The following is an 18,970-nucleotide window of genomic DNA, read 5'->3' as shown; positions in this document are numbered from 1 at the left end:
CAGACAAAGAATCCTGTGCCACTTTCTGGGTGGCCAGAGCTACTTCCTGCTAGTTGGGAGACAGCAAAACCACAGCCAGGAGCCTGGATTACTGACTGCTTCCTTGGCCTGAATTCTTCTCTGGGACAATGAAACATCAGGCGTTTGTGTGGGGGAAAGGAACTGCAGTGTGGACACCTCAGAACAACACTGTTTTGTTTATGTAAGCTGTGAAGCTCTGTGGGTATGTTGGCTACAGAGTCACGCCCCCATTTCCATCACATAAGAACTGATGACAGGAGATCAGGTAGGGTTGGGAAGCTGGGCCTAAAACTCTGCTATGAGGCCGGGCGCGGTGGCTCAAGCCTGTAATCCCAGAACTTTGGGAGGCCGAGACGGGTGGATCACGAGGTCAGGAGATCGAGACCATCCTGGTGAACACCGTGAAACCCCGTCTCTACTAAAAAATACAAAAAACTAGCCGGGCGAGGTGGCGGGCGCCTGTAGTCCCAGCTACTCGGGAGGCTGAGGCAGAAGAATGGCGTAAACCTGGGAGGCGGAGCTTGCAGTGAGCTGAGATCCGGCCACTGCACTCCAGCCCAGGCTACAGAGCGAGACTCCGTCTCAAAAAAAAAAAAAAAAACTCTGCTATGAACTCAGAAGGAAATGGAATATTCTAAATATTATAGAACAGACACAGCAAGGATATAGTATCTTCTAGTTAGAAACTTTTAATTAAAAGAATGTTCACTCCATAGGGATCAGCTAGAACATGATGGTCAATAATTATAAACAGCTGAGCATGGTGGTGTGTACCTGTAATCTCAACTACCAGGGAGGCTGAGGCAGGAGGATCACTTGAGGCCAGGAGTTTGAGGCTGCAGTATGCCACGATTGTGCTTGTGAATAGCCACTGCATGCCACCCTGGGCAACATAGCAAGACCCCATCTCTAATTTTTTTTTTTAAATTATGAACAAAATGGACAGTCACAACCCAACAATTTCTTTACCATGCTCACTACACAAGCAGCACTTAAGACTCCTTAGGCATAGGAGTACTCTGCCTGGGCCAGGGAGGTGGAAAGGAAACTGAGGCGCCAAAGTAGAAGAGAGGTCCTGAGATGTTTCAAGGCACACATAAAAGGCAGTTGCCTATCACCACACAGGCTGACCACCATCTTAGTCTCTGGGATCTAAAATATTCAACTTGGGTAGTAGTTCATGCCTGTAAACCCAGCACTCTGGGAGGCCAAGGTGGGAGAATCGCTTGAGCCCAGGAGTTCAAGACTGGCCTGGGCAGCATGGCAAGACCTCATCTCTACTAAAAATAAAAAATAAAGTTAGCTAGGCATGGCGGCACATACCTGTAATCCCAGCCACTCAGAAAGCGGAAGCAGGAAGATGCCTTGAGCCCAGGAGTTTGAGGCTACAGTAAGCTATGATCATGCTGTGGACCCCAATTTGGGCAACAGAATGAGATCCTGTCTCAAAAAAAAAAAAAAAAAATTCAACTCGGTTTGTTGGAGATTTGCTTTTTCTAGTGTTGTGACAGAAGCCAGAAAGAGAAAAGAATGCCTTATAGTCAACTCACTGGCACATGCTTGTTCTGTAAAGTAAATTACAAGGGTCTTAGTTTATTGTGCCCAGAAATGCATTTATTCTATTGGACCTTGAGGGGCTCATTCACAATACATGACAAATCGTCTGAGGGGTGGGTGTAGCGGGAGACTCTCTCGAGGAGTGAAGAACGACTGTCTGCTTCCCGCTGCTGGTTCAATGTGGTGCCAAGCAGCAGTCAGAAGAAAGGCATGAAACCAGGTGAGGTGAGGAGCAGAGAGCCGGAGCTGAAAGCAGAGGGCGGAGTTGACCATGAATGAGAATATTAAGGTCAAGGCAAGAGCTATAGGGTGTGGACACCTGCCTGCCTGTGAGAGAACCCCATGGGACTGGGTGGCGGCAAGAGGGCACGCTCCCCAGTGCTTGACCTCCTGGGATGGGGCACATGGCAGGCCAGTGCAGAGGCAGGAGGATGCCCTGGATGACCTGTGAGAGAGTTCTTTCCCTCTGGAGGCCTTGGGAGGAAGCCAAAATGGGCCTGCAGAAGTGGGTCAAGGTTCAATTTTCCTGAAGAAGCCCTGAGCTGGAGACAGGATGCATTGACTATTTATTTATTTACGAGGCTATCGATTATAATGCAGCTTTTCCACAGGATCCTGAGGCAGCTCGAGTTGGGAGAAGAAACCTCCTACCAGCTCATTTTCTCTGTCCTGGAGATGTCAGGTGTTCAGATAGGCTGCCTCCCTCCCTCCCTGGTGGTTTTCTCTCCTCTCCCCACCCCTCTGCAGCCCTCACCTCTGCACACCCTGAAGGATGGAGGCTCCAGAGCGTTCCTCTGGTCTCTTAGGTCTGGCTGTTCTGGGTTCTTTCCAATATTTAGGGCATATTCCACTACTCCAAATCCTGAGAGCACAGGCTGTGTGCTCCACATGAATAGATGAAAGATTTCTCAGTTATGAAAGGCCTCTGAGATCTTCCAAGCAAAACTCTTTTTTACTGAGGAGGAACAGAGGCCAAGGAGAAGTGATTTCTCCCAAGTCACACAAGGTGAGAGGCACAACCTGGACAAGCATGAGGCCTCCTGATTCCCCCAGGTGACGATCTTTTTCACTCTACCATGCTACCTCCCAATAGGGCCCCTTTGACTTGAAGTGAACCCCCAGACAGAACCTTAATGCCCACTCTTTCCCCTCAGTCCAGGGTTGGGGTGCCCCTGAGCTGGGAATCACTCTCAGGGGCCCTTGCTCTCATTGGCATTCTCCCAGCAGGCCTCTCCTTGGTTTGTTTTGCACTTGGTGACATCTGTGCTCTCAGTCTGCACCACTCCCAAGGAGAATAGAGGAGGTTCTGCTAACCCTAGGGCAAAACAGAGGGTGGTGATAATGACCACAGGCCTGATCAGCCTTGCCTGGCCTCTCCCTCTGCCTTCTCCATGGGCCACCTTTCCTGAGGCCGCTTCCAGCCTTTGTGCCCCAACACTAGCCTTCTGGTGGGTGGAGATGCCATGTCCACTAGTTCCTGTGAACAGAAATGGCTCTTCTCTCTTGGCCCTGATTGCAGGGCTCAGGCTCCTGGCAGAGGCAGGAAGAGGCCTGCCCAGATGGACAGAATCTAGGATACTGGCCAACACTGCACCATGCCCCAAGGGCTGTCTCCCCAACTTTGGAGACCCTGAATCTTGGCCTAATTGGATGTGGCTCTAAAGATGAGGGTCATTACTTAGGGCTGGGTGGGCACTTGGCCCTATCAAGATTGTCTATGTCATATGCAGGGGCAATGCAGCTGTAGTCCCAGCTACTCAGGAGGCTGAGGTGCAAAGATCACTTGAGCCTAAGAGTTTAAGGCCAGCCCAGGAAACATAACAAGACCACATCTCTTTAAAAAATAGACTAACACAAAAACAAAAGATTGTCTATGTCCCTCTACCTCTCCTTAAGTTCATTTTGCCATTCATTGTTCCAGGGTTTAACCCCAGCCCAACTTACTGCCTTTATTTGATATTTCTTCCCTTCCTACAGGCTATGCTATTGCCAAAAGGAATTTCATACAAGCACTGCATTTTCTTCCTTTATCCCTATTGTTCTATAATGCCCTACCTTCTTGCTCCACACAAGTCGAAAACTCATGTTATAAGCTACCTTCCCTGATTATAGCAGCTGATGTTTATTGAGCATCTACTATATGCTGGGCACTGCACCTTTTCCTCACAGTGACCTCAAAATTCTCCCAATTTCTCCTAGGGTTATACAGTGAGTAGCAAAGTCAAGATTTGAACCCTGGCCTGTGTTCTCCAGAGTCCATATTCGCAGCCGCTACACCATATTGCCTCTTAGGAAACAGGTGTCCTTCCCAACATTACCTTTCTCTGACTTAGGATTTGATCGGCACGTCCCTTACCACACACCACTTTTTGATTTTTACTGTAACTACTTAAATCATATCCCTTAGTTTCCTTATTAGACCACGAGCTCTTCAAAAGTAAGGGCTAGGTGACATTTGGTGTCCCCACCACCAGGCCCAGTGCTAGCGCAGACAGGTTTAATTAACTGCATTTCAAATGAAGGAATGAACACATGAATGAACACACGACTGAGTGAATCTGAATTGTAGTGAGGGTTGAAGTCTGTCCACGGTGGAATAGGGAGTTGGAACTTGCTTTTCTGAAGGCCTCAGCCTCACATTGCCTTTTTAAAGGCACCATGGGAAAGGAGGAGAATGGAAGAGTTTCATAGATGAGTGAGAGCAGGAGCACAAACCCCTGCATGTCTGTAATTACAGAGCCTCTTGATGCTGGCTGCTGTTGGCAGCATGCTGGGGAACGTGTTTTCAATCCTCCAGGTTGGGAACTGCTGGTACTACTGATTGCTTTGTGTGATCTGACGTGGCTGTGAAAGGAAAAGAGAGAAGGGGATAATAAAACCTCCGAGCAGTGGCCTTGCCAGCTGTAGGACCTGCTCCAGGAGCAAGGGCCTCCCGTGTGCACCCCACCACTGAGACCCGCTTTTGGTAGGGCAGAGGGGAATCTAGCCACCTCGTCTGTGCTCGACCCTTTTGGGAGCAGGGTCTCCACATGGAGCAGCCCAGGGCAGGGTGGTCTCTGGCTGGGTTAAGGCAGTGTCAATTCACTGGGAAACCTTCCAAGTTGGGAAGAGGTTGCAGGAGGTGGTGAGGTGTAAAGTTCTGGGGAGAGGACCTGAAGTGTCAGCCTCATCTGCAAAGGAGGTGTGTGTGTGTGTGTGTACGTGTGTGTGTGTGTCTGTGTGTCTGTGTTCACGCTTGCTTGAGTTAAGGGAGGGTGCCCAAAATGGGACTGTGCTCTGTCCTTTCAGGGCCCTGAGGTTCCCTGGTGGGTCTATTTTCTCCAAGGTTCTGTTCAATATTTAGCTTTTCTGGTGCAGGTTTAGAACAGGCAAATCTGGCTCCTCCTGAGCCATGGCTAGGAGAACAGGACTCTGCCTTGATATGAATCCACCTTTGTTGAGAGGAGGTGCACTCCCACCCACCATTCCCAGCCTCCTTTCCACAACTGCCTGTTCACCTCCTGCCCAAACCAAACCACAGTCTCAAAACACTTGCCTTCACATGACTTCACTTGACTTTTACTCTGATACTTGTATTTTCAGAGCCCATTTACACCCATTTGCCTGCTTCCATTCTTATAACAGCCCCTCCAGGGGTACAGAAAGCAAAGATTCTTTCTATTATAGGTGAGGAACTGAAGCCCAGTTTCAGGTCACGCAGCAAAGTAGCAATGGAGCCCCAGGGTTCCCTGCTCTGGCTTCCTGACACCAAGTTCTTTTCCTTCTTCAGTTCTAGGTCCCTACCCATCTGTCTCCTGAAAGGAAATCTTCACAGAGAAGCTCATGCTTCATTACTAACATGCACATCAATTCTCCTGGTCCTGGGTTAAAAGCAACTCAAAACTGGCACCCTCCTTACTCTCTCCTCCTTACCTCCTTCCTCCATTTCTACCCACCCCCACCCCCACTTAAGAAGATGCTCATCTCCAGCAACAATCCTCAATATGGCTCTTGCTGAAAATGTGTGGTAAATGCCAGGGGGCTTTCCTGGGAGGAGAGCCAGTGCTGTTTGTCCTTCCTAGGAAGGAGGAAAAGGCAGTGGTGGCCTGGGTCCCAATAAATGGCCTGTCCAGGCCTGGAGAGGGGCTGAAGACAGGGTGACATGTAAGGAAACTCAGGGATATGATTTAAGTAGTTACAGGGTGATATCTTTCAAGTTTCCCTTTGCCTCACCTCCCAGACTGGGTAACCTAATGGTCACTGGATGGCCACCTCTTTAAGACTAAGACGTCATCTAGCCTGGTTCTACCCTCCATCTGAAACTTTGTCTACGTGACTTTGGGATGTTATGCATTGATTCATTCATTTGTTCAGCAAATACTTATTGATGGCTGACTATGCACCAATGTTTGCTGGAGGTGCTGGCGACACCACAGTAAACATGACAGGCAAGATTCCAAACAGTCTGAGAAAAGAACACAGTTCTTTGGCACACTGTTTTCGGGGGTGAGATGGGTGGGCAGGATAGAGAAGTAATGAGAGCTCAGAGAAGCAGGATAGCTAAGAAGGCCTCTCAGGGAAGACATGTGTCTACGCTGCGACTAGAAAGACGAGCAGACCATTAAGCAGGCCAAGAGGGGGAAGAGTGTTCCAGGCACAGTGAACAGCATGTGTGCAGGCCCAGAGGCTACAGACCCATAGTACACTGAAGGAACTGAAAGAAGCACACAGGACCTGAGTGTAGCATGCAAGGGGCAGATGGAGGGAAGAGGGGGTAAGAGATGAGGCTGGAGGGTGGGGCAGGGACTGGGTCAAGGAGGGCTTGAAAACCATGTTGAGTAGAATGAACTTTATCCTACAGACAATAAGCCACTGAAAGCTTTTAAGATGTGTGACATGTTCAGATGCATGTTTTAGAAAGAGATTGTTTTGCTTTTGTGTGGATTGACACTTTTCAATAGAAATATAATGAGAACCACGAATGGGAGCCACATATATAATTAAAATGTTTCTAGTAGCCACATAAACAATGTACAAAGAAACAAGTGAAACTAATTTTAAATAAATTCATCCAACATATAAATATATTATTATTTTAACACATAATCAACATAGAAATACTAAGATATTTTACTTTCTTCATATTAAGTCTATGAAATCTGGTGTGTATTTTACACTTATAGCACTTTTTTTTTTTTTTTTTTTGAGACAGAGTCTCACTCTGTCACCCTGGCTGGAGTGCAGTGGCGCAATGTTGGCTCACTGCAAGCTCTGCCTCCTGGGTTCACACCATTCTCCTGCCTCAGCCTCCCGAGTAGCTGGGACTATAGGTGCCCGCCACCACGCCCGGCTAATTTTTTTGTATTTTTAGTAGAGACGGGGTTTCACCGTGTTAGCCTGGATGGTCTCTATCTCCTGACCTCATGATCTGCCCGTCTCAGCCTCCCAAAGTGCTGGGATTACAGGCATGAGCCACCGCCCCCAGCCACTTACAGCACATTTTGAATTGGCCTAGCTACCTTTTGAGTGCTCCAGGCCACATGCAGTTAGAGGCTATCATATTGGACAATGCAGATGTAGAGAATGCATTTGACGAAGCAAGAATGGGTATTAGGAGACAAGGGATGAAACTGTTGCTGTTGACATGGAAGATCATGATGACTTGAGGATAGAGACAGGTTTCAGAGTTACAACTCCCGGGTTTCTGCCTTGGGCAGCTAGTTGGATGCTAGGGCCATGATAAGATGGAGAAGTCAGGAAGAGTTCTGGGGGTGAGTGGATGTGGAAGGCTTGAAAGTGGTTGAAAGTGAGGAGTTCTGTTTTGGACATGTTGCATTCGAGGTGCTTGTGGGGCATCTGCAGAACTTCTGTTCGACAGTTTTTCTTCACTCCAGTTTTTTGACTGGGCACATGGTCACTCAGAATAAAAACCATGTGTGAACCTCTAAGTTCTGGCCAGTGGGATATAGGCACAAGTATTATGAATTCTGGGACGTGTCTTGGAAGAGAAAGAGCATGCTCTGTCACTGCTTTCTCCTTCCTGCTAGAGCCTGAGCGGCCATCCTGGATTAGTTGAGGGTTGAGGGTGACAGAATTATAGGTAGAAGAATCCTGAGACCCTGACACTGTGGATCCGTCACACCAGGCCTGGACTTAATACCTCTGCACTCCTATCTTGTTTGAGCCATTTTATTTGGAATTTCCTTTTATTCACAGGAAAGGGATTCTAATGAATATAGCACTTAAATGGAGATGTTCACAGGGCAGTTAGATCTTATGGGTCTAAAGCTAAGGAGAGGGGCCTGAACAGGCTATATATAGATTTGGGAATTATCAGTCTACAATTGGTCATTGAAGCCATAGCAACATATAAGATCTCCAAGGAAGAATGGTCTAGTGAGAAGAGAAAAGGATCTAGAACAAAACTCTGAGGAACACCAACATTTAAAGAATGAGCAGAGGAAGAGGAGCCTGCTAAGGAGACAGAAGGAGTAGCCAGAGTGGTAGGAAGAAAACCAGGGAAGTGCTACGCTATGGAAGGCTAGGGAGGAGAGAGTCCCAAGGAGGGACTTGTCAACAGAAAGCAGCCATCTCTGCTTGCTTCTATGAGTGTGACAGGGTCTGAATAACACAACTTAGGGTTCTGTTGCTGTCCCAAATCCCAACAGACTAGTCATGTCATCCTTCTGCTCATAGCCCTTCAGTGGATTCTTAGTTTTTTCAGGATGAAGTTCTAGCTCCTTTGCAGATCCTTTGGGTCCCTTCAAAGTCTAGCCCTAACTCTTCTGTCCAGCCTGTTCCTTTCCCCAGCAAACTGCGTCCCTGCCAGACTTGACTTCCCACCATTCCCTGCCTTGGCTCATGATTTTTTCCAAAATTCTACTCACTCTTCAAGACTTACCTCAAATGCTAACCCCTCTGTTCCCTAATTCTTCCATACAGATTAATTACCCCTAACCCATGTTCCCAGAGCATTTTGCTCACTCTTGGTCACAGCCATCACTATACTCTGACCTGTGCTAATAAAGTTGGTCGTACATATATGTGTCTCCCCAGTGATACTGTGGGTCTGAGCAGTCATAACTTCTTCTAGCTACTCATCTCCATCTCCCTCGGTGCCTCCCGCAGAGCTTGTTAGAGATGTTTCAGAAATGTCTATGGATTTAATGGAACTATTGTCCTCCCACAGACCCCAAGTAATAGTGTGATCTCTGTTTTCTTTGTCATAGTATTCTAGGGGTAGAGGTGATAGGGGAGACACTAATATAGAGAACCCTGGTATGGAGGAAAATAGACATGTTGAGTTTAAATCCTGCTGCTCAAAGAAATTGTCCTAGTCTATGTTTCCCTGACTCAAGTAGCTTGTATCAAGAACCACCTTAATAATAGAAAAGCAATAGAAAAAAATAATGAAACGAAAAATTGGTTCTTTGAAGAGATGAACAAAATTGACAAACCTTTAGCTAGACTGACCAAAGCGAGAAAGAGAGAGACAGAAAGAGAGAGAAGAAGGTGAGAGAGACTCAAGTTACTAAAACACTAAAATTAGGAATGAAAGGAGGAACATTATTATCAACCTTAAAGAAATAAACAAGATACAGCCGTAAAAAAGAACAAGATCACGTATTTTGCAGGAACATGGACGGAGGCTACCATCCTTAGCAAACTAACGCAGGAACAGAAAACCAAATACCATGTGTTCTCACTTATAAGTGGGAGCTAAATGATGTGAACTTATGAACACAAAAAAGGAAACGACAAACACTGGGGTCTACTTGACAGAGTAGTTGGAAAGTGTTCCTATTCCATTTTTGAAAGAGTATAAAGGACTGATTTTCATTCTTTAAACATTTAGTAGAATTCACCAGTGAAGCCATCAGGGCCTGGAATTTTCTTTGTGGGAAGTTTTTGAGGTAGTATAATGCAATCTCTTTTCTTGTCCTATTCAGATTACCTGTTTCTTGAGATAGTTTTAGTAGTCTGTGTCTTTCTAAAACTGTGTGTGTTTTATCTAGGCTATCCACTTTGTTCATAGTATCTCCTTAAAATCTCTTTTACTTCTTTTTTAAAATTTTTATTTTAGGTTCAGGGATACATGTGAAGGTTTGTTATGTAGAGAAACACGTGTCACAGGAGTTTGTTGTACATATTATTACCGAGCTTAATACCTGGGTGATATAATAATATGTACAACAAACTCCTGTGACACGTGTTTCTCTACGTAACAAACCTTCACATGTATCCCTGAACCTAAAATAAAAATTTTAAAAAAGAAGTAAAAGAGATTTTAAGGAGATACTATGAACAAAGTGGATAGCCTAGATAAAACACACACAGTTTTAGAAAGACACAGACTACTAAAACTATCTCAAGAAACAGGTAATCTGAATAGGACAAGAAAAGAGATTGCATTATACTACCTCAAAAACTTCCCACAAAGAAAATTCCAGGCCCTGATGGCTTCACTGGTGAATTCTACTAAATGTTTAAAGAATGAAAATCAGTCCTTTATACTCTTTCAAAAATGGAATAGGAACACTTTCCAACTTACTTCATGAGTTCAGTATTACCCAGATACCAAAACCAGATGAAGACATCATAAGAAAACTATCAGCTGGGCATGGTGGCTCATGCCTATAATCCCAGCACTTTGGGAAGCCAAGGTGGGTGGTCAGGAGTTCGAGACCAGCCCAGCCAACATGGTGAAACCCTGTCTCTACTAAAAATACAAAACTTAGCTGGGCCTTGTGGCGGGCGACTGTAATCTCACCTACTCTGAGGCAGAGGCAGGAGAGTTGCTTGAACCTGGGAGGTGGAGGTTGCAATGAGCCAAGATTGTGCCATTGCACTCCAGCCTGGGTGACAACAGTGAAACTCCATCTCAAGAAAAAAAAAGAAAAGAAAAAGAAAAAAGAAAACTCAATATCACTTATGAATATAGATGCAAAAATCTTCAACAAAATACTAACAAAATGAACATGGCAACATATAAAAAAGATTATACATCATGACCAAGTGGGATTTATCCCAGGAATGCAAAGTTGGCTTAACACTTGAAAATCAATCAATAGGCCAGGTGCAGTGGCTCACACCTGTAATTCCAGCACTTTGGGAGACCAAGGTGGGAGAACAGCTTGAGTCCAGGAGTTCAAGACCAGCCTAAGCAACATAGTGAGACCCTGACTTTACCAAAAAAAAAAAAAAAAAAATTAAATTAGCCAGGTGTCGTTGTATGTGCCTATGGTCTCAGGTGCTTGGGAAGCTGAGGTGAGAGGATCACTTAATCTTGGGAGGTCAAGTCTTCAGTGAGCCATGATCATACCACTGGGTGACACAATAAGACCCTTTCAAAAAAAGTAAAAAATAAGTAGAAAGAAAAAAGAAAATCTATCAATGTAATACACCATACTAACAATAAAGGACAAAAGTCACATGATCATGTCAGTAGATGCAGAAAAAGCATTTGACAATTTGATTTCATGATAAAAACACTCAACAAACTAGGGATGGGAGTGAACTTCCTTAACTTGATAAAAGCACCTACAAACCTCCCACATCCAACACTAATGGTGAAAGACTGAAAGCTTTTCCCCTAAGATTGGGAAGAAGACAAGGGTGACTGCTCTCACTAACCCAACTGAATAATATACTGAAGGTTCTATCTAGGACAATTAGGAAAGAAAAAGGAATAAAAGGCACCCAGATTTTAAAGGAAGAAGTAAAACTATCGTAGATGACATGATTTTGTATATAGAAAATTCTAAGAAATACACACATACACATTGTTATGAATTAATGAATGAGTTCAGAAAGGTTGTAGGTTACAAATCATAATGCATATACAAAAATCAGGCCGGGCGCGGTGGCTCACGCCTGTAATCCCAGCACTTTGGGAGGCCGAGGCGGGCGGATCACAAGGTCAGGAGATCGAGACCACGGTGAAACCCCATCTCTACTAAAAATACAAAAAATTAGCCGGGCGCGGTTGTGGGCGCCTGTAGTCCCAGCTACTCGGGAGGCTGAGGCAGGAGAATGGTGTGAACTCGGGAGGCGGAGCTTGCAGTGAGCCGAGATCGCGCCACTGCACTCCAGCCTGATGAAAACAATTCAATTAAAAATGGCATCAAAAATAATTACTTAGGGAATATATATAGTGAAAGATGTGCAAAACATGTACACTGAAAATTAGAACACATTATTAAAAGAAATTAAAGAAGACTTAACTAAATGGAAAGACATCCATGTTCATGGACTGGAAAACTTCATATTGTTAAGATGGTAATACTCCCCAAATTGATCTACAATTCAACACAATCCCTATCAAAAATCCCAGCTGGATTTTTAACAGAAATTGGTAAGCTGGTCCTACCAGTCACATAGAAATGCAAGGGAGTCAGAATAGACAACAAATCTTGAAAAATAAGAGCAAAGTTGGAGGACTCACACTTCCAGATTTCACAATTTACTACTTAGCAACAGTCATGAGGACAGTACGGTACTGGCATAAAGATAAATATGTAGATCATTGAAATAGAATTGGCAGTTCAGAAACTCTTACATTTATAGGCAACTGATTTTTTATAATGGTGTCAAGACAATTTAGTGGTGAAAGGATAGCATTTCCAACCATTGATGAAGGACACCTGGGTATCCACATGTAAAACAAATGATGTTGGACTCTACCTCACACCATACACAAAAGTTAACTCAAAATAGATCACTGACCTAAATGCAAGAGCTAAAATTCTTAGAATGTGGGAGTAAATCTTTGTGATCTTGGGTTAGGCAACAGTTTCTTGGACATGACGTCAAAAGCACAAGTGACAAGAGAAAAAAACAGACAAATTAGACTTCACCAAAAGTAAAACTTTCGTGCTTCAAAGGACACTAGCAAGAAAGTGAAAATATAGACCCATGGAACAGGAGAAAACATTTGCAAAATGAAATATTTGATGAAAGTCTAGTATCCAGAATACAAAAAGAACACTATCAACTCAATAATAATAATAATAATAAATCCAATGAAAAATGGGCAAAGAATCTGAATAGATATCTCTCCCCAAAAGATATACAAATGGTCCATAAGCATATGAGAAAAGATGACCAACATCATTAGTTATTAGAGTAACATCATTAGTTATTAAGGAAATGCAAATAAAAACCACAGTGAGACACCACTTCACAGTCACTAGGATGGCTATAATAAAAAAGGCAAATAATAATGTGTTGGTGAGGATGAGGAGACATTGAAACTCTCCAACACTGCTTGTAGCAATATAAAATGCAGGCACTTTTGAAAACAGTCTGGCCATTCCTCAAAAGGATAGCATAGAGTTAACATAAAACCCAGAAATTCCACACCTAGGTATATTCCCCCCCCTGCCCCACAAAATGAAAGAATATATTCACACAAAATCTTGCACATGAATGTTCCTAGCAATATTATGCATAATAGCTAAAAAGTGGAAACAACCCAAATGTCCATCAACTGGTGGATAAGCAAAATGTGGTATACCCATACAATGGAATATTAATTGGCCATAAAAAGAATAAAGTACCAATTCATATTATAGCGTGGATGAACCTTGAAAATATACTAAGGTAAAATGAGTCAGTCACAATCACAAAAGACCATATATTGTATGATTCTGTTTATATGAAATGTCCAGAATAGGCAAATCTATGGAGACAGAAAGTAGACTAGTAGGAATTGGAGGAAATAAGGGAGAGACTGCCAAGGATTTGGGACTGGGCACCAGTCTCATTTGGTAGGGCTCCCCGCCCCCATTCCCCACCTCACTGTCAGGGACCAATGGTGAAAGACCATAGTGTACATTTTTATGACGGTGGGGACAAGGATTTCCCTCATATGTGACTCTGCTTCCCTCTCTTGAGGTTCTCAAGAGAGTGGACATCGGTGGCTTCTTACTTCTTATAACCACTGGTGGACCTTCCCTCTGTCAGCTCCTCCTTCCTCGATCTCAGAAGGTCTGTCAATCAGGCTTTCTGCCCTCCTCTTTTGTGACCAAAAGGTGGACATGTGACTTCACTGGGAATTTGAGTGGAGAGTGGGGAGACTCCAGGAGAACAGCAGATTTGCCTTACTGGGATGCTCTGAGGCAACTGTTCCCCACTTGCTGCTCCCTGGAGTCAGGGTGGCTATTCTAGGCCTGTTTGTTTTCCTTCAGGTATTTCTTGCACCTAAGAACACTAACTTGGTCTTTTCAGATATTCAAGGGCTAGTCATTTCCATATCATTGTCTTGATTCTCTCTTAATGGCAAAGACAGGGTTTCTCAGGGTTGTCCAGACAATGAGGGAGGAAAACTTTTAAATTATGAGGAGTCATGACCCGAACACCACGCTTCCACTGGGCATCTTCTCTTTAGTTTCTACTTGGTGATCATTTGCTTTAATATTTTAATTGAAGCTCTAAACAATTCATTGAATCTAAACTAGATCAAAGCATGTTGTTTCTTAGAGGAATACAAAGATGAGCAAAATGATATCCCAACTCTCAAGGAACTCATTTGGTGTGAATTCTGACTGAGTGGATCAGAGAAAGTATCCTTTGTGATGGGGCTATTGAAATAGAGAATTGCAGACTTTGGGGCTGCTGGGGACCTTACAGATCAACCAGTCCTACATCTTTCAGATGAAGAAATCCAGAGTCTGAGGGGTGAAATGACTTGACTAGCAGCTGAATATGGCTTGGGACTTCCTCCTTGACTCTTAGTCCAGTGCTTATCTCACTAGTTCAAGTGGTTGAACATGGCTGGTTCCTCAGGGAGTTTGGAGAGGGGAGGGACAATTTTTTTTTTTTTTTTGAGACAGAGTCTCACTCTGTTGCCCAGGCTGGAGTGCAGTGGTGCAATCTTGGCTCACTGCAACCTCTGCCTCCTGGGTTCAAGTGATTCTCCTGCCTCAGCCTCCCGAGCAGCTGGCATTATAGGTGCCCAGCACCATGCCCAGCTAATTTTTGTATTTTTAGTAGAGACAGGGTTTCACCATGTTGGCCAGGCTGGTCTCGATCTCTTAACTTTGTGATCCACCTGCCTCGGCCTCCCAAAGAGCTGGGATTACAGGAGTGAACCACTGCTCCCGGCCAAGGACGGACAATATTTGGGGCTTGGTAAATAGTTGCCCAGGGAAATATGTTTTGCAAGGTCACCCAAGAAATCAGCAAAGAATTGAGGTGAATTTCAGCAGTTCTAGTCACGTGGGACTTGACGGGGGGACTGGCACCAGGGTCTGCCTTGCAATAGGCATGTCAGTGTGTGTCTTTCCCAACCTTCTATAATTTCCTGGAGATCTTGAAGCAGGTCAATACTAAACGGCTAGGCAAAACGACTTCTGTCACCTCCACCGTCTCTTTCCTCTAGATGATCCAGTCAGCTGGAGTTGGATTGTCTTTACCTGTAAGGACATTAGTCAAATACCCAGCAGAGAGTGTGAGGAGGAAGTCAATTGAGAAACCAGGTTTGGACTTTCCCTAGGGCTAACAATGAATTATTTTAGCTGGCAACTTGTTTTGGGCAGGAAGGGCCCAGTGTAAATAGTATGCATTGCTGGTTCTTGGCAGAGAGAGCCTGGACACTGTTCTTCGGGGTGGAGAAACAGTGTCCTTCCAAGCTGTACTTTTCAGTCATTAATAGGCACAATCAGTTTATACAATGCTTACAGAGAACTTCCCATGTTTCAGGAACTATGCTAGGTCCTGCAACCACACATAAGTAAGACGTGATTCTCACCTGAAAGGAAGTACAGACAAACATAAGACTGACATATTTAATGGTAAGTGGTCAGTGAAAACCTCTGGATGTTAGAGAGCACAGAAGAGGGGTGTGCATTCCCTCTAGGGTTCAGGGGCTTGGTAGATGACATCCAAACAAAGGAGTTAGCCAGGAAAAAAGCTCCAAGTCTCATAGGCAAGAGCTCAGGTATGGAATCTGCATGTACTCAGGTGTGGAATCTGCATGTAGGGAAACAACAGGCAGTGGATGGTGTTACCAGAGCAGGAAGAATGAGATGGAAAGTGTGGTGACATAAGGCAGAGAAGCAGGCGTGCCCGTGTGGAGGGTAAGTTACGGGAAAGGAGTTAGTCTTTATTCTGAGCAGGAAAGGGGGGCATGCCTGAGGAGATCTGCATTTTAGATAGATCACTGCAGTGTAGATCTAAGGTGGAGGAGCCAAGAACGGAGACAGAGAACCAACTGGAAGAGATGATGAGTATCTGACGCAGGGGATTCATAAGGCATGGATTGGAAAAATATCCAAGAGATGAGCAGTGATGGAGACATGCTGGGTGAGGGAGAGACACAAATCTAGGGTTTCTGGCTTGTGCCTGGGTGGATTATGGGGCCAAACGGAGATAGGAAATACGGGGAAAGGGAACAAGTCTGGGACGGAGATGTTGGCGATGGCTAACATTTATTAATCACGTATATTAACCAGGCACTGTGCCAGCACTTCTTCATGCATTTTCTCTTAACTCCATGAAGTGGATATGATTCTCAATTTATAGATAAGGAAAATGAAATTTGGAAATGTTGAATAGCTTAGCCAAATCTGCACAGCTGCTAGAGTGGTGGAAAAAGTTCAGAATCCATGCACTCTGGCCCACTGCTTTATATGTGTGTGTGCGAAGAGTCTGAAGAGCCTGTGGGGCATCCACAGTAGAGAGGTCCAGGCATTAGGGGGATCACTGGGGCCCAGATCATGGTAAAAACCATGATTGTGGGTGAAATTTCCAAGTTGAGCAGTGAGGGAAGCAAAGTGCCCTGGGGAACCCTGAAGTTAAAGAAGTAGCCAGATGGAAAGGGGTCCGCCAAAGAGCCAAAAACAACAGTCTGATTTTGATTTTTAAGTCAGAAGACATGACCGTGTTATCTGGGCAACAGGAAACTGGGCAATCACAAATACTGTAGCTGTATCAAATAAAAACATTCACCAAGTTAAGCTGACATATTAATTATAACAGTGACTATGTTGCATAGTAATTATCCTGAACAGTAAGCATTTTACATAAATAGCAGTAATTATTATATCACAAGTTTCCCAAACTGTGTCCTGTGGAGTAGTAGTTCCCAGAGATATTAATAAATGTTTGGATAAAAAAAGGGCTTTGGAGTCAGGTAAGTTTATGAAATGCTGGTATAATTTAGATAGAGGGCCAAACCCTGTTTTACACTTCCTCTCCTCTTTTCTCTGTTAGGAGGCAGTACAGTATAATGGCTAAGATTGTAGGCAGTGGAAACAATCTGGAGTTGAATCCTGCTACTGACAAATTGGACAATGTTGAGTAAGTTACTGAACTTCTCTAAACTCTAGTTTGCTCATCTGTGCAGGGTGATAGTAATATATTCACTTCAAAAGGCAGCTCCTGGGATTAAATGGAATGCATTGCATTTAAAACGCTTAGAATAGAGCCTGACATACAGCAAGGGATTCATGAGGATTAGTTATTATTATCTATACACCATACTATTAACACATCTCCCTGATATTCTACAGTTTAGTACTTGACACACACACACACACACACACACACACACGCGCGCGCGCGCGCGCGCGCGCGCACTGATATTCGCATTTCCTAAAAGTGAAAACCCTTGGCTCTGACTTCTGTTAGTTGAAGTTCTTTGTGCCCTTGTGTCCACCACACCACAGCCTGGAAATGAGCAAGCTTTTATCCCTACTGTACTTCAGGGAAGGGGAGCAGAGGGAGGATTTATGCCCTGGCAGCATGGCCTTTGAAGGGCCACTGCTAGCTCATAGTAACCCTTGGGAACACTTGAAAGAAGTCATCTTCTGGTTGGACACTGGCTTGCACCATGACACACAGCTTAGCAAGCAGTGTGCCCCCTGTATTTTAGCACCCACTTGCTCCCTTGGTTGGATACTCTTGTGCAGTGAATGACCTGTGCAACCATACGTGCAAATCTGACCTTCAGGCCCTGGAAACTAATGACTATTGGAGAAAGGGGGTACTAGCTTCTCTTTCTCCAAGCAGTCCAGGAGATTAGCCCGGCACAAGCCCTAAGTGTATAAATTATCCTTCCTCATCCCCCGCCCTTCCTCCCATAGAGGCCACGCCTCCCATTCATGAACACAAAGACTGACATCAGAATACCCTTAGTGTGAGGGGATACCCCAGGCCTTAACTGCTCTCTGAAATCCCCCAACTGAGGTTGTTAGAGGACAGAACTGTGGAAAGCAGAAACCAGAGGGAATGATTTTTCCAGGTTTCCCCTGACACAAAACGAACACTAACTTTTGATGCTTCAAACCAGAGCAGGCCAGGGCCAGGGCAAGTCTCACTTCCTGACATGGTTTGGAGAGGCGAAGGGAAAAAGATAGGAGTGGGAGCTATCGCTGGCAGCTTCTTAAACCCGACGGTATGGCCAAAATGCTTGGTTCCCAATAAAGGCTCATCAGCCCTTGAGGTAGACACTTTTGTATAAAACAGACCAGAAAGAAAACCGTAGGCCTGAGGATCTTTCCTGGAAGTGGGGTGGAGTGACAGCAGGCAGGCTCCCAACGCGCACGTTCACACCCATCCTCCCGGGAGTCTCTTGAGCCTCCAGAGGGGCTGCTGCCTGGGTGCACCGCTTTTCAGCTAGAAGCGAGTCAAACCTGACCTGCGGGATCCGGCAGGGCTCTCCCCTCTCTGTACTTGGATTCTCTCCTTTATAAAGGGAGGGATGTGGATGGGTGGTTTTTGAAGGCTCCTCACAGTTCTGACAGGCACCACCTCTAGGGGCTTCTATTCACTCTCCTCCAGTCCTGTCTACCTGGACAGGCAGGGACAGACGACAAGAAATGGCTCACTCTCACCCCCATCCCAGGACCCCAAGGCCATAAATGTGCAAGGACAGCAGAGGCCTGCGTACCAAAGACACCCCCCCATCAATTTTGCTTCGGCTCTGTCTCCATTGCTCTTGTAGATAAATACTGGCTGGGGGCCCAGCTGGGAGTTTAGGTCCTTCAGCCTCAAAGAACAAAGGCTGAGCTGGAGGAAGAAGGGACCGTCCCGGAAGGTGAGGTGAGGGGGTCCTGGGGCTCCTATGCCTCTCCCTCTCCATAGGGCTGGCTGTCCCTCTCTTTCCCACAGATACGGGAGGAGAGAGTGTCCTGTCTTTTCCTCTGAGGCTGATGACTTCATCTCCTCCCCTTCCTCTCTCTAAGGTTGGGGTTTCTACCTCAGCCCCATCTGTTCCCTGGGTCTGAAATCTCCATCCCCTTCTCCCCTTTTCCTCCTTGGGACTGGGGTCTCCACACCCCTCCCTCTCCTCCTCTCTCAGGACCATGTCTCTCTATTCCTTTTCAGGCCTGGCCTCTCCAGCCCCGGGCGTAGGGGTCCGCATTCCTCTCCTTTCTTAAGGCCACGGCTCCCTCCCCCACCCGCTCCAGCT

The 18,970-nt window shown here is 45.3% G+C and overlaps 2 long non-coding RNA genes across 9 annotated transcripts in view; one reads left to right on the top strand and one right to left on the bottom strand.

Annotated features, from left to right (window-relative positions):
- Positions 1 to 18,595, top strand: part of LOC105476808 (uncharacterized) — a 76,449-nt gene extending 57,854 nt beyond the window's left edge. The window contains exons 3-4 of the long non-coding RNA XR_011615711.1: positions 16,771 to 17,953; positions 18,503 to 18,595. This is a non-coding gene — a long non-coding RNA (uncharacterized lncRNA). The remainder of the gene's footprint in view (positions 1 to 16,770; positions 17,954 to 18,502) is intronic.
- On the bottom strand, positions 1,663 to 18,964 carry LOC105476807 (uncharacterized). 8 transcript variants are annotated; one of them, XR_011615710.1, is made up of 5 exons: positions 18,863 to 18,964; positions 18,449 to 18,567; positions 18,197 to 18,349; positions 14,848 to 14,972; positions 3,423 to 4,422 (listed from the first exon to the last, which is right to left on the bottom strand). It is a non-coding gene; the product is annotated as an uncharacterized lncRNA (long non-coding RNA). The 8 variants fall into 8 exon arrangements; XR_011615707.1 differs by lacking the exon at positions 18,863 to 18,964 and adding an exon at positions 1,663 to 1,824 and having other exon boundaries at positions 4,294 to 4,422; positions 18,197 to 18,856; XR_984265.2 differs by having other exon boundaries at positions 18,197 to 18,567.
- Positions 18,965 to 18,970: the final 6 nt, after the last annotated feature.

Source organism: Macaca nemestrina, chromosome 17 (genome assembly GCF_043159975.1).
Source record: "Macaca nemestrina isolate mMacNem1 chromosome 17, mMacNem.hap1, whole genome shotgun sequence".
Classification (NCBI taxonomy): Eukaryota; Metazoa; Chordata; class Mammalia; order Primates; family Cercopithecidae; genus Macaca; species Macaca nemestrina.
The sequence above is the reverse complement of the archived record's forward strand: the minus strand, read 5'-3'. Positions and strand labels throughout refer to the sequence as shown.